The sequence below is a fragment of the Arvicanthis niloticus genome, chromosome 5, assembly GCF_011762505.2.
Source record: "Arvicanthis niloticus isolate mArvNil1 chromosome 5, mArvNil1.pat.X, whole genome shotgun sequence".
NCBI classification, from domain to species: Eukaryota; Metazoa; Chordata; class Mammalia; order Rodentia; family Muridae; genus Arvicanthis; species Arvicanthis niloticus.
Genome location: NC_047662.1, coordinates 51,356,261 through 51,367,954, shown reverse-complemented (window position 1 = coordinate 51,367,954; position 11,694 = coordinate 51,356,261). Strand labels below are relative to the sequence as shown.

Below are 11,694 nucleotides of genomic sequence, written 5' to 3'. Positions count from 1 at the left end.
GTTGAGTGCTCATTTAGTGTGCATGGGCCTGGCTTTGACCTCCAGAATCACAAGAAGAAAGGGAAGGGAGGATTCTTTCACTTTACGTAGTTCTCAAGAGAACAACACTAAAGATAGCACCATATGCATTATAAAGGACCTGGAATATTGTTTCATTCTTCAAAAATTAAACTGTTTCCCATTACTTTTAGATGTAATTCACAGTTATCTAGTATTTTATAAAGTCCTTATTTTATTATCCTTTACAATCAAGTACAAGATCCACCAGATTAAGCTGAAGGCCAGCTGAAGTGTGATCTCCTAAGTGAGTCCTTATAAGGTAAGCTCAGTAGCACTCTGCTCGCCTCCCTGCTACCTGTGGCGTCTTCCTGCAAATATTACCACTATAAATTGGCCCTTCTCAGCTATTCCTCCAGATGTGACCATGATTCCAAAGACTGTAGTGGATGTGAGCAGTGGGGATCTGACCTCAGAAAGGATCATGGAAATAGACCTAAGCAATGCACCCTTTATTGTTACATTGTGAAAATACATGGAATTTTACATTTCCATCGCAAATCCAAGAAAACGACAACGGTTTCTGGAAGATAAATACAGGAGGATTTCTTAACCAACTAAATTTTAAAACCTAAGTTTCGACTTTTCTTCATTTAGGTTGAATGGTGGGGATGTAGGCAGTTCTGTAGGGCATTTTCTTGATTAATGATGGGTGTGGGAGGGTCCAGATCACTTGGGAGTGATGGTCCTGGGTGATATAAGAAAGCAGGTTGAGCAAGATAGGGAAAGAGAGGCAGCAAGCAGCATTCCTCCAAGATCTCTGTTCTAGTTCCTGCTTCTAGGTTCCTGCCTTAAGTTCTTGCCCTTGCTTGTTCTCAGTGATGGACTGTTACGTGGAAATGAAATAAACCCTATCTTTCCTACTCAAGTTGCCTTGGTCATGGTGTTCACCACGATTTAGATTCCACCCTAACTGGATGGGAGGGATCAGACTTCCTCTGAGCTCTTGACATTCTCTCCTGCACCTGCTAAAGTATATAGAAGATGGAAGGTTAGTTAAGCAGAGGACTTCATCTATGCAGCTATGGTGAAGTTAGTATTCATGCTGGGGGGAATGGAAACCTAAGGTGGTTCTTCTCGTTTTTCACTTTCCCTAAAGCTCTTTGTTGCTGTACCTCTGACTATTGATATAATATGCAATACATCAATTAATCTTGTACTTACAGGGTATTTAATGTGTGCAGAACACTGCTTTAGATACTGCTTATGCAGTGGTGAGTAAGTCAGACATTATTTCGGCCCTCACCTCACATAGCCTATCAGAAAAGATAGATCGTGAACAAGTGTTACAGGCGGAACCTTTAACATACATTTTTAAACGCCTCATTTTTCATGAAACTTTCATCCTTTTCTCAGCTTAGGAGAACATGTTCCTGATGTTGAGCTTCTATTTTAATATCTTTCTTTTCCTGTAGGGTTTTAATTTCATATATTTTAATATTATTATATTTTAGTGGTGGGGAGAGAACCAACATACACGTTGAAATCCTAAGACTAGTTTTAGGAGTCAGTCTCTGCTATCCTGTGGATCTTGGGAACTGAACTTGGGTCATTGGGCTTGGCAGCAAGTACCTTTATATCATGTTGGCCCTATTTCGGACTCTTAAAAATTGTTAGACCATAACTTTCAACTTTCATGCTTCTAGGTTGACTAAAGGACTAAAGTTTCATGAGAAAGTGAGGCAGATAGATAGGTAGCAGACAGACAGATATAAAACTAATAGTTTAATGATATTTTATTGTATAGTTGTACCACACTTTGTTTATTTATCTGCTAGTTTTGTTTCCAGATTTTTTTTGGATATTTTATTTACATTTTAGATGTTATCCCCTTACCCCATTTCCCCCCATCCAGGAAGCCCCTATTCCATGCCCCCTCTTCCTGCTTCTATGAAGATTTGCCCCCACCCACCCACTCCTACTTCCCCACCCTCAAATTCCTCCATACTGGGGCATCCAGCCTTTACTTTGTTGTGGATAGCCGCAGCCTTGTATTTTGATACTTATTCTCCTTTCCTGTGAAGGGCTGCAGAGGAGGTGTGAGTCATTACACAGGTGAATTCTAGTGAACCTTCTGCCCATCTTAATTTGTAAAATAAAGGCGGGAGCCACTGATTGGGCAGAAGAAGGGGAGGTGGAGAAATAAAGGTTGGTGGAAGAGATCAGGAAAGGACTGGAGGAAGACAATGGAGGAGGAAGATGATAAAGGAGAGGACGACTGGGAAGCAAGAGGTACAAGGACAGATGCAGGATCTGGAAAATCCTCAAGTTATAAGGGACTCATAGCTGGGAAACAGAGTAGTGTAAGGGTATCTGCCCAATCTAGGCTTACAGAATATATTCATAATTCCTGAGTTGTGTTTTCATTGACCAGCCATATTTGGGTTGGAGATTTAAATATCACCCACTACATAATGTGACCAAGGACCTCCTCTCCCACCTATGCCCTACAAGGCCCTCCTCCCCTACATATACAGCTGGAGCTATGGGTCCCTCCCTATGTGCTCCCAGGCTGGTGGTTTAGAACCTGGGAGCTCTGGTTAGTTGGTATTGTTGCTCTCCCTATGGGGCTGCAAACCCTTTCAGCTCCTTGAGTCTTCTCTCTAACTCCTCCATAGGGAACCCCATGATCAGTTCAATGGTTAGCTGTGAGCATCCGCCTCTGTATATGTCAGATTCTGGTAGACCTCTAAGGAGACAGCTATATCAGTCTCCTGTCAGCATGAATTTCCTGACATCTACATCAGCATCTACTTTTAGTGACTGCACATGGGATGGATACCCAGGTGAGGTAGTCTCTAGATGGTCCCTCCTCCAGTCTCTGCTCCACACTTTATCTCTGTACTTGGTCCCATGAGTATTTTGTTCTCCTTCTAAGAAGGATCAAAGCACCCATACTTTGGTCTTCCTTCTTCATAAACTTCATGTGGTCTGTGAGTTGTATCTTAGGTATTTCGAGCTTCTGGGCTAATATCCAATTATCAGTGAGTGCATACCATGTGTGTTCTTTTGTGATTGGGTCACCTCACTCAGCATATTTTCTAGTTCCATCCATTTGCTTAAGAATTTCATGATTTTATTGTTTTTAATAGCTGAGTAAAACTCCATTGTGTAAATGTACCACATTTTCTGTATCCATTCCTCTGTTGAAGGACATCTGGGTTCTTTCCAGCTGCTGGCTATTATAAATGAGGTTGCTATGAACATAGTGGAGCATATGTCTTTGTTATATGTTGGAGCATCTTCTGGGTATATGCCCAGGAGTGGTATCCTCAGATAATGCTATGTCCAATTTTCTGAGGAACCACCAGACTGATTTCCAGAGTGGTTGTACCAGCTTGCAATCCCACCAACAATGGAGGAGTGTTCCTCTTTCTCCAAGTCCTTGACAGCATCTGCTATCACCCGAGTTTTTTATCTTAGCCATTCTGACTGGTGTGAGGTGGAATCTCAGGGTTGTTTTGATTTGCATTTCCCTGATGACTAAGGATGTTGACCATATCTTTAGGTGCTTCTAGGCCATTCAATTTTCCTCAGTTGAGAATTCTTTGTTTAGCTCTATACCCCATTTTTAATAGGGTTATTTGGTTGTCTGGAGTCTAATTTCTTCAGTTCTTTGTATATATTGAATATTAGCCCTCTATCGGATGTGGGATTGGTAAAGATCTTTTCTCAATCTGTTGGTTGCTGTTTTGTCCTATTGACAGTGTCCTTTGCCTTACAGAAGCTTTGCAATTTTATGAGGTCCCATTTGTCAATTCTTGATCTTAGAGCATAAGCCATTGGTGTTCTGTTCAGGAACTTTCACCCTGTACCCAGTTCTTCTCCACCTTCTCTTCTATTAGTTTCAGTGTATCTGGTTTTATGTGAAGGTCCTTTATCCACTTGGACTTGAGCTTTGTACAAGGAGATAAGAATGGATGGGTTTGCATCCTTCTACATGCTGACCTCCAGTTGAACCAGCACCATTTGTTAAAAATGCTGTCCTTTTTCCACTGGAGTTTTAGCTCCGTTGTCAAAGATCAAGTGACCAGAGGTGTGTGGGTTCATTTCTGGGTCTTCAGTTCTATTCCATTGATCTTCCTGCCTGTCTCTGTACCAATACCATGGATTTTTTTTTTTTAATCACTATTGCTCTGTAGTACAGCTTGAGGTCAGGGATGGTGATTCCCCCAGAAGTTCTTTTATTGTTGAGAATTGTTTTTGCCATCCTGGTTTTTTTGTTATTCCAAATAAATTTGCAAATTGCTCTTTCTATCTCTATGAAGAATTGAGTGGGAATTTTGATGGGGATTGCATTGAATCTGTAGATTGCTTTCAGCAAGATGCCCATTTTTACTATATTAATCCTGCCAATCCATGAGCATGGGAGATCTTTCCATCTTCTGAGATCTTCAATTTCTTTCTTTAGACTTGAAGTTCTTGTCATATAGATCTTTCACTTGCTTAGTTAGAGTCACACCAAGGTATTTTATATTATTTGTGACTATTGTGAAGAGTGTTATTTCCTTAATTTCTTTCTCAGCCTGTTTATCCTTTGAGTAGAGGAAGGCTACTGATTTGAGTTGATTTTATCTCCATCCACTTTGCTGAAGTTGTTTATCAGGCTTAGGAGTTCTCTGGTGGAAGTTTTGGGGTCACTTAAGTATACTATCATATCATCTGCAAATAGTGATATTTTGACTTCTTCCTTTCCTGTTTGTATCCCTTTACTTTCTTTTGTTGTTTAATTGATCTGGCTAATACTTCCAATACTATATTGAATAGATAGGGAGAGAGTGGGAAGCCTTGACTAGTCCCTGATTTTAGTGGGATTGCTTCAAGATTCTCATCATTTAGTTTGATGTTGGCTGCTGGCTTGCTGTATATTGCTTTTACTATGTTTAGGTATGGCCCTTGAATTCCTGATCTTTCTAAGACTTTTACCATGAAGGAATGTTGAATTTTGTCAAATGCTTTCTTGGCATCTAGTGAGATGATCATGTGTTTTTTTTTTTTTCTTCGAGTTTGTTTATATGGTGGATTATGTTGATAGATTTTCTTATATTGGACCATCTCTGCATTCCTGGGATATAGCCTACTTGATCACGATGGATGGTTTGTTTTGATGTGTTCTTGAATTCAGTTTGTGAAAATTTTATTATTTTTGCATCGATATTCATAAGGGAGATTGATCTGAAGTTTTCTTTCTTTGTTGTGTCTTTGTGTGGTTTAGGTATGAGCACAATTGTGGCTTTGTAGAACGAATTGGGTAGTATTCCTTCTGTTTCTAGTTTGTGGAATAGTTTGAAGAGAATTGGTATTAAGTCTTCCTTGAAGGTCTGATAGAATTCTGCACTAAAACCATCTGGTCCTGGGCTTTTTTTGGTGGGAAGGCTTTTAATGACTGCTGCTATTTCTTTAGGGGTTATGGGACTGTTTTGATGGCTTATCTGCTCCTGATTTGACTTTGGTAACTGGTATCTATCTAGAAAATTGGCCATTTCATCCAGATTTTCCAGTTTTGTTGGGTATATGCTTTTGTAGTAGGACCTAATGATTTTTGCATTTTGCATTTTCTTTGATTGTTGTGTCAATGTTTTCTATGGTATCTCCCTCGTATTCTGTTGGTGATGTAAATTGACTTTCTTATGGTTCTGGAGACTAAAAGTTCAAAATCAGTTACACTGGAAAGATTTCAAAGAACAGCAGGTCTGTGTGTCTTTGGGAAGTTCTGGAGGAGGCTGCATTCTTGCCTCTTTCAGCTTTTGGTGGCTGTGTATGTTCCATGGTCAGTGACTACATCAAAGATCTGTCTCCGCAGTCATATTGCCTTCTCTTCTATAGTTGTTATGGCTTGAATCTAAAATATCCTCCTGTGTTCATGATCTTGAACAATGAGGTTCCCAGTTGTGACACTGTCTGGGGAGGTAGAGGACCTTTGGATAGTGGGGCGTAGCTAGTGGTTTATGAAGAGTGAAGGTTACATTTACTGCTTGCTACTTCTAGCTAATTCTGTTTCTTGGCTGCCATCCTGCTGTGAACTCCAGTCACACACTCCCTTCTACCATGACCTCAGCCATGCCTTCCTCACCGTGATGGGCTAATAAAGCTTCTGAGACAGTGAACCAAAGCCACCTTTCCTCCTTAAAGTAGTTTTGTCAGACATGTGGTCACAGGAAAGCCAGTGTAACTAATGTGGTAGCCCAGTTACCATTTGGGTTTCTCTTTTCAAAGGGCACTGAGTGATTGCAGTAAGTCCTCCTGGATCATCTAGGATAGTTTCCCTATCCCTACATCCTTAATATAATTTCACCTCTAGTTATTTTGCCATATAAGCTAATACTCATTGGTTCTGAGGTGAGGACTCGGAGCACTCCAGGACAAGGGTATTATTAGCCTACCCCATGATCTAACGAGGAACCGAGAATGCTGATGAGATGGGATACCAAACACATTAATTATGTCTGAAAAATGTCCTTTACAATCTGTATTTTTAAAAACCTTATCTTTTGCCATTTAAAATATTAATATTTGCACATCAAATATTTATGTAAATTAATTTAGACTGATATGATTTACAGAAAGTTCCAAAAATGAATTCAAAAGAAGAAATCCAATTCATCATCTATGGGCTTTTCACATACAGCCGTATGAACAATCTCTCGATAGTGAAGCATGGATTAAAACTGTTTTGGCACAGGAAAAAGCTTTCATTTAGAATGATGTTCTTTAAGTATCACTAACTTTAGTCAAATTAAAATTTCAAATACCTTGATAATATATAGATACAACTTGTAGTGTATATACATAATATATACAAACTGCTGAATGTCTGCAGTTCAATATGAAGTTGCCATTTTAGAAAAATTGAGATAGATTAGACATCAATAAATTAACTAAGCCTGAATTTGGGAACAGCCAATGGTAGACTCAACAAATGGAGTAAATTGACATTTGCAACAATTCAGCATTAACTTGGATTTACATAAAATCAACAATTGGATATCTGCTATAAATTCTTGAAAATTCTTATAGAAAATAACTGACTCCTAGTGTGTGTGTGTGTACTCGTGCACACATGCCTAGGTGAACTGTCCAGTAGGAAAAGGATTAAGGATCATCATTCTCATCTTAAATGGGAGATCATTCTAATATGTTTAAGTATGGTTGTCCTAACATCACTTGGTGTTATCAGATAATTCCACAATGTGGAGTTATGCTTTGGCCTTCTAAGGCTTTGTTGACATGCTAATAAATTCCTTTTTCAGTGTTTCTTACCTTGATAATTTATCTCAGTACATGAACCATATATTAATATTAAGTAAATGTTGATGGGCTAATCCCATAGGGTATAGTGAACTTCACTATAATTCTGTATACATCTTTGTATTATAAATTTTATATACAAATAGTTGCTACTTGTTTCAGTTACAAAGCTTGATAATTATAGCAAATAAATTTCCTTAAATCATAAAAATAGTGTAAATTATTTGTGATGAATTAAAGAAAAACTTTTTAAAAATAATACTGTATAAGGAAATGAGTTTGGACCAAACATGGTATTTTTATCTATCTAACATTTAATTTACCTTCCATGTGCATACATTTATATAGTATAGGTAGAGAAATTTAGAAGTGCTTGTACTTTCACTGATTGAAGCTAATGAAATCTGGGAATTCTGCTATAAACATGCTTCTAAGCGACATATCAGTAGTTTTCTCAAGAAAGAGATCTCAGAATTGGAGAGGTGGCTCAACAGTTAGAAGCACACCATCCTCTTGCAGAGGGCTCAGGTTCTATTCCCAGTACTTGTCCAGTCCAGCTGGACAATCAAGTGAGACCCTTAGACCCTGTGGAGAAGACTGAGATGTGCAAGAAAATAAGGAGGCACAGCAAGTCAAGAAGTCTGATCAAGCTGGCAAAATTTTTATTGTTCACACAGGTTATATATTCTGAAAGCAGGATATGGGGAGGAGTGGGAAAGGAAAGAGGGCTTTGCAGGTGGAGGAAGCAAGCTGCAGCTGTGGGGTCTTAACTATGTTATTCTAACAAAGCCTTTGCTGTTACCAGGGGTTCTAAAAACATCTATCTAGCAAGATGTTGGCTAAATATAGAGATCAGAAGGAAGGGTTACTAATGTGGGTTGCTATGAGGCCTTGTTTGAAGTTCTAAGAACTAAAAATGCAGCAAGTGAATCATGGAAGTTAAGCAGAAAGAAGAATAATAGATAGGAGAGACAAGGATGAGTGTTTGTCAAGAATAAGGCCTTGCTATGGCTTCCCACAAGCACTTAGATTGTGCAGCTTAGAATGACCTGTACTTATAGGAGGTCTGATACCCTCATGGTACTTGCATAACCATGGTACACATACATACACTTAACACATAAATAAAAATAAATTAAAAAGTTAGATCTCCTTGGCTTTTGAATATATCCCAACCTTGTTACCTTAGGTTTTATAATAAATAGTATATTGAGAAACATGTTCGTCTCTTCTTGATGCTTGTTCAGTGGTTCTGAATAAATTGTCTTTTGGGGCTTGGGAGATGGCCAAGTGTGAAGACCTAAGTTCTGATCCCAGAGCCCATGTAGACACTTGATGAAGTAGTATTGTTCCTGCAATTCCGGCAATGGTGAGATGGGTGAAAGGAAGCTGCAGAGCCCTAGAAGCACACTGGCCGGGTAGCCAAGTTACTTGGCAATGTTCTAGGCCAAGGAGAGACCCTGTCTCAGTCAAAAAGGTAGAAAGCACCTGAAGACCCTCATCCAAAGTTGTTCTCTGACCTCCATACATGCTCTGTGCATGTGCGTCCACACACACACACACATACACACACACACACACACACACACCACATACACCACAATAATAAATAAATAGATAGTTAGATAAATAAATTTTCTTTCAAAAGTAGAAAAGCTAATTTTTTTGAGACTTTAAAGTTCTAGTTTCTTTGAACTTGTTTGAGATTGGTGTTGGACCTTCCTCCCAGTCTCCACACTGTACAAAGCCTTCTCTTTCATTCCCACATCCTCAAATGTAATTTCTATACTGTATGCTGATACCTTTACATTTATAGCACTTGGCAAAGTCTCTTTTCTAAGTCTAGGTCTGTATGTCTTACACTTTATGGTATATCTCTCCTTAGGTACATGACTGACAGTTCAAACTTTACATGTTCAAAAGTTAATTCATGTTCATACAATATGCAACTTACCACTCTGTTGTATTAATTATTTAAATCGGTTGCTGGTTAAGCAGACTATCTAAGCTGCAGCTGCTCTGCCTGGCTCAGCCACCATGTTCTGTGGCCAGAGGCCACATGCGCGCTGCAGCTAGAAACAGCCAGCCAGAAACACCAGCCCTGCCACCCACGAGACACCAGCATGGGAGATGGCTCTGCCAATCTTCCATGCTGTCTCCACAAGGCTGGGCATTGCCCAGACCATCCCGCCAACCACGAGGGCTCTGTACAAATGAGACTCTAAATGCTTAGATTATCCATAGGCTTATATATTTGGTAATGATCAATAACAAGATGCCCACTCAATCAATTGAGGTGTAACCCAATACCCAACCTAGATATACCAACTACCTTTGACTGCAGGAGACATGTGAACATCTGCCTCCGTGTTCCCCTCTCTCGTCTCTTCTCCCGTCTCCTAGCTCCTCCTCTTCCTTCTCCTCTTCCTCTCCTTACTCCTCTTCCTCTCCTTACTCCACCCACCTTAGCTTCTCCTACACAACTCTGTCCTTTTTTAAATATCCCTAACCCCAAGTTGCTGGGAGATGCCATTCATTTCACTTATCCACTACAAACTATCACATGTTGTTGACTTGTTCTAAAAATGTCTTGAGTTCTACTCACCCCAACCATCTCTATTGTCTTCAGTAGCAGGTCCACCAGTTTTCCACTTGCCTAACTGGTTTCACTTAACCTAATTTTTTCCCTTTTATTCATCTACAGTAGCTACAGTGAGCTCTGTAATGTGCCAGTATAAACACACAGTATTTGCTTCAAAGTATGTTGCCATATTACAACAAAGATCAACCTTGGTAGCATATGCTACCTGAAATAAACCAGAGACAAGAAGAAAGATACTATATGATTCCAATTATGCGAGAGTTAGTTAAATTCATAGAAGAGAGAATCGTGATTTCCAAGAGCAGTCTGGAAGTGCATGGAGGAATCATGAATTAGAGACTACATAGGTTCAGTTGATGATGAGGAAGTTCTAGAGACACTCAGGTATAGCTTAGTGCTAGAGTATGTGGTTAGTGTGTGAGAATCCCTAAGTTCAAGTTTCAGCAACCACCCAAATTCTACACATGGATGGTAGTAATGACTACACATAAAACATGAAGTTAAGTTACTTACTGCCACTAAAATACACTTTAAATGATTAAAAACAGTATGTATTTATGTTTATGAGTGTTTAGCCAATATGTATGTATGTGTGCCTAGTCCCGTGGAGGCCAGGAAAGGACATCAGATCCTCTGGGACTGGAGTCACAGATGGTTGTGGGATGACATATGGGTGCTAGAACATGAACCTGGGCCCTCTTAACCATGGGTCCATCTCTCCAGTCCTGAAGGTGATAACTTTTGTACACATTTTGCCACAATAAAAATCCTTTTGTTTTTCACTGCTAATATTTAAAGACTATAGTACTTGACAGTATGTAGGAGGCCAGTGTGGTCAGGCCCACTATTCCAGTTCTATGCTGGTTCTATGCTGGTTACAATGGCTGCCTTTAAGTTCTTTTTTTTTTTTTTTAAGGCAGTACTGCAACTTTATTTGATATTCAGGTTAGTTCTCATCCACATTGACCATCTGTAGATTTTTGAATGTGGTAACAGGCACATAAGTTACCAATGTGTAGAGCTTGCTTGGTGAATCCTCATCTTCATTACGTTTTCTGGACAAGCGTACTCGGATGCGATATGGAACATTCCTTATTCCCTTGAATTGAGCCTGGTGTCAATTCGAACATTTGGAGTCCCCATTTCCTTCACGGCAAACTTCCAAATTTCTTTGAGTGCCCGAGGAGCATGCTTCTTGAAGCCCACTCCATGGATGCGCTTATGAATGTTGATGGTATACTCTCGGGTCACCACCTCGTTGATGGTTGATGGCAGAACGGCCCTTCTTCTTCTCGCCACCCTTCTTTGCAGGAGTCATTCTGCCGGGCCCAAGTTGGAAAGGTGCCTTGTAAGTTCTTATAACTCACACCTTTCTTCCCCTCTGAAGTTCCTGCCCTGACATGAAATATTATTCTTCCCTTTTCACTTTGCAAACTACTCATCTGTCTAGCCTTGGTTTCTATGTCACTTTTCCTCGGCTTAGCTTCTTATCTACACTGTACCTGTACCTGTCTCACTGGAGCACTTGATACAGGCCAGCACCATCCTGCTCATTTCAGAGTCTGCCTTGATTCCTGTTTTGTTTTGTGCCTTGTTTGGTGCTTGTGTTCCAAGTCTGTGCTTCCTTGGGCTGATGAAATACTGTTAGCTTGGATGCCAAAGCATGGAGGAAGAACACGTAGGTTTTGATGTCAAATGCAGACACATAACCAGCCCATTTAATTCTTTATCCATATGCCAAGAATAGTTCCCTCCAGCCCCCGACCTCACCTCACACCTTTGCTCTT

The 11,694-nt window shown here is 39.8% G+C and overlaps 1 pseudogene; it reads right to left on the bottom strand.

Annotated features, from left to right (window-relative positions):
• Positions 1–10,812: 10,812 nt before the first annotated feature.
• On the bottom strand, positions 10,813–11,357 carry LOC117708806 (large ribosomal subunit protein eL31 pseudogene; annotated as a pseudogene).
• Between the last annotated feature and the right edge of the window lie 337 nt (positions 11,358–11,694).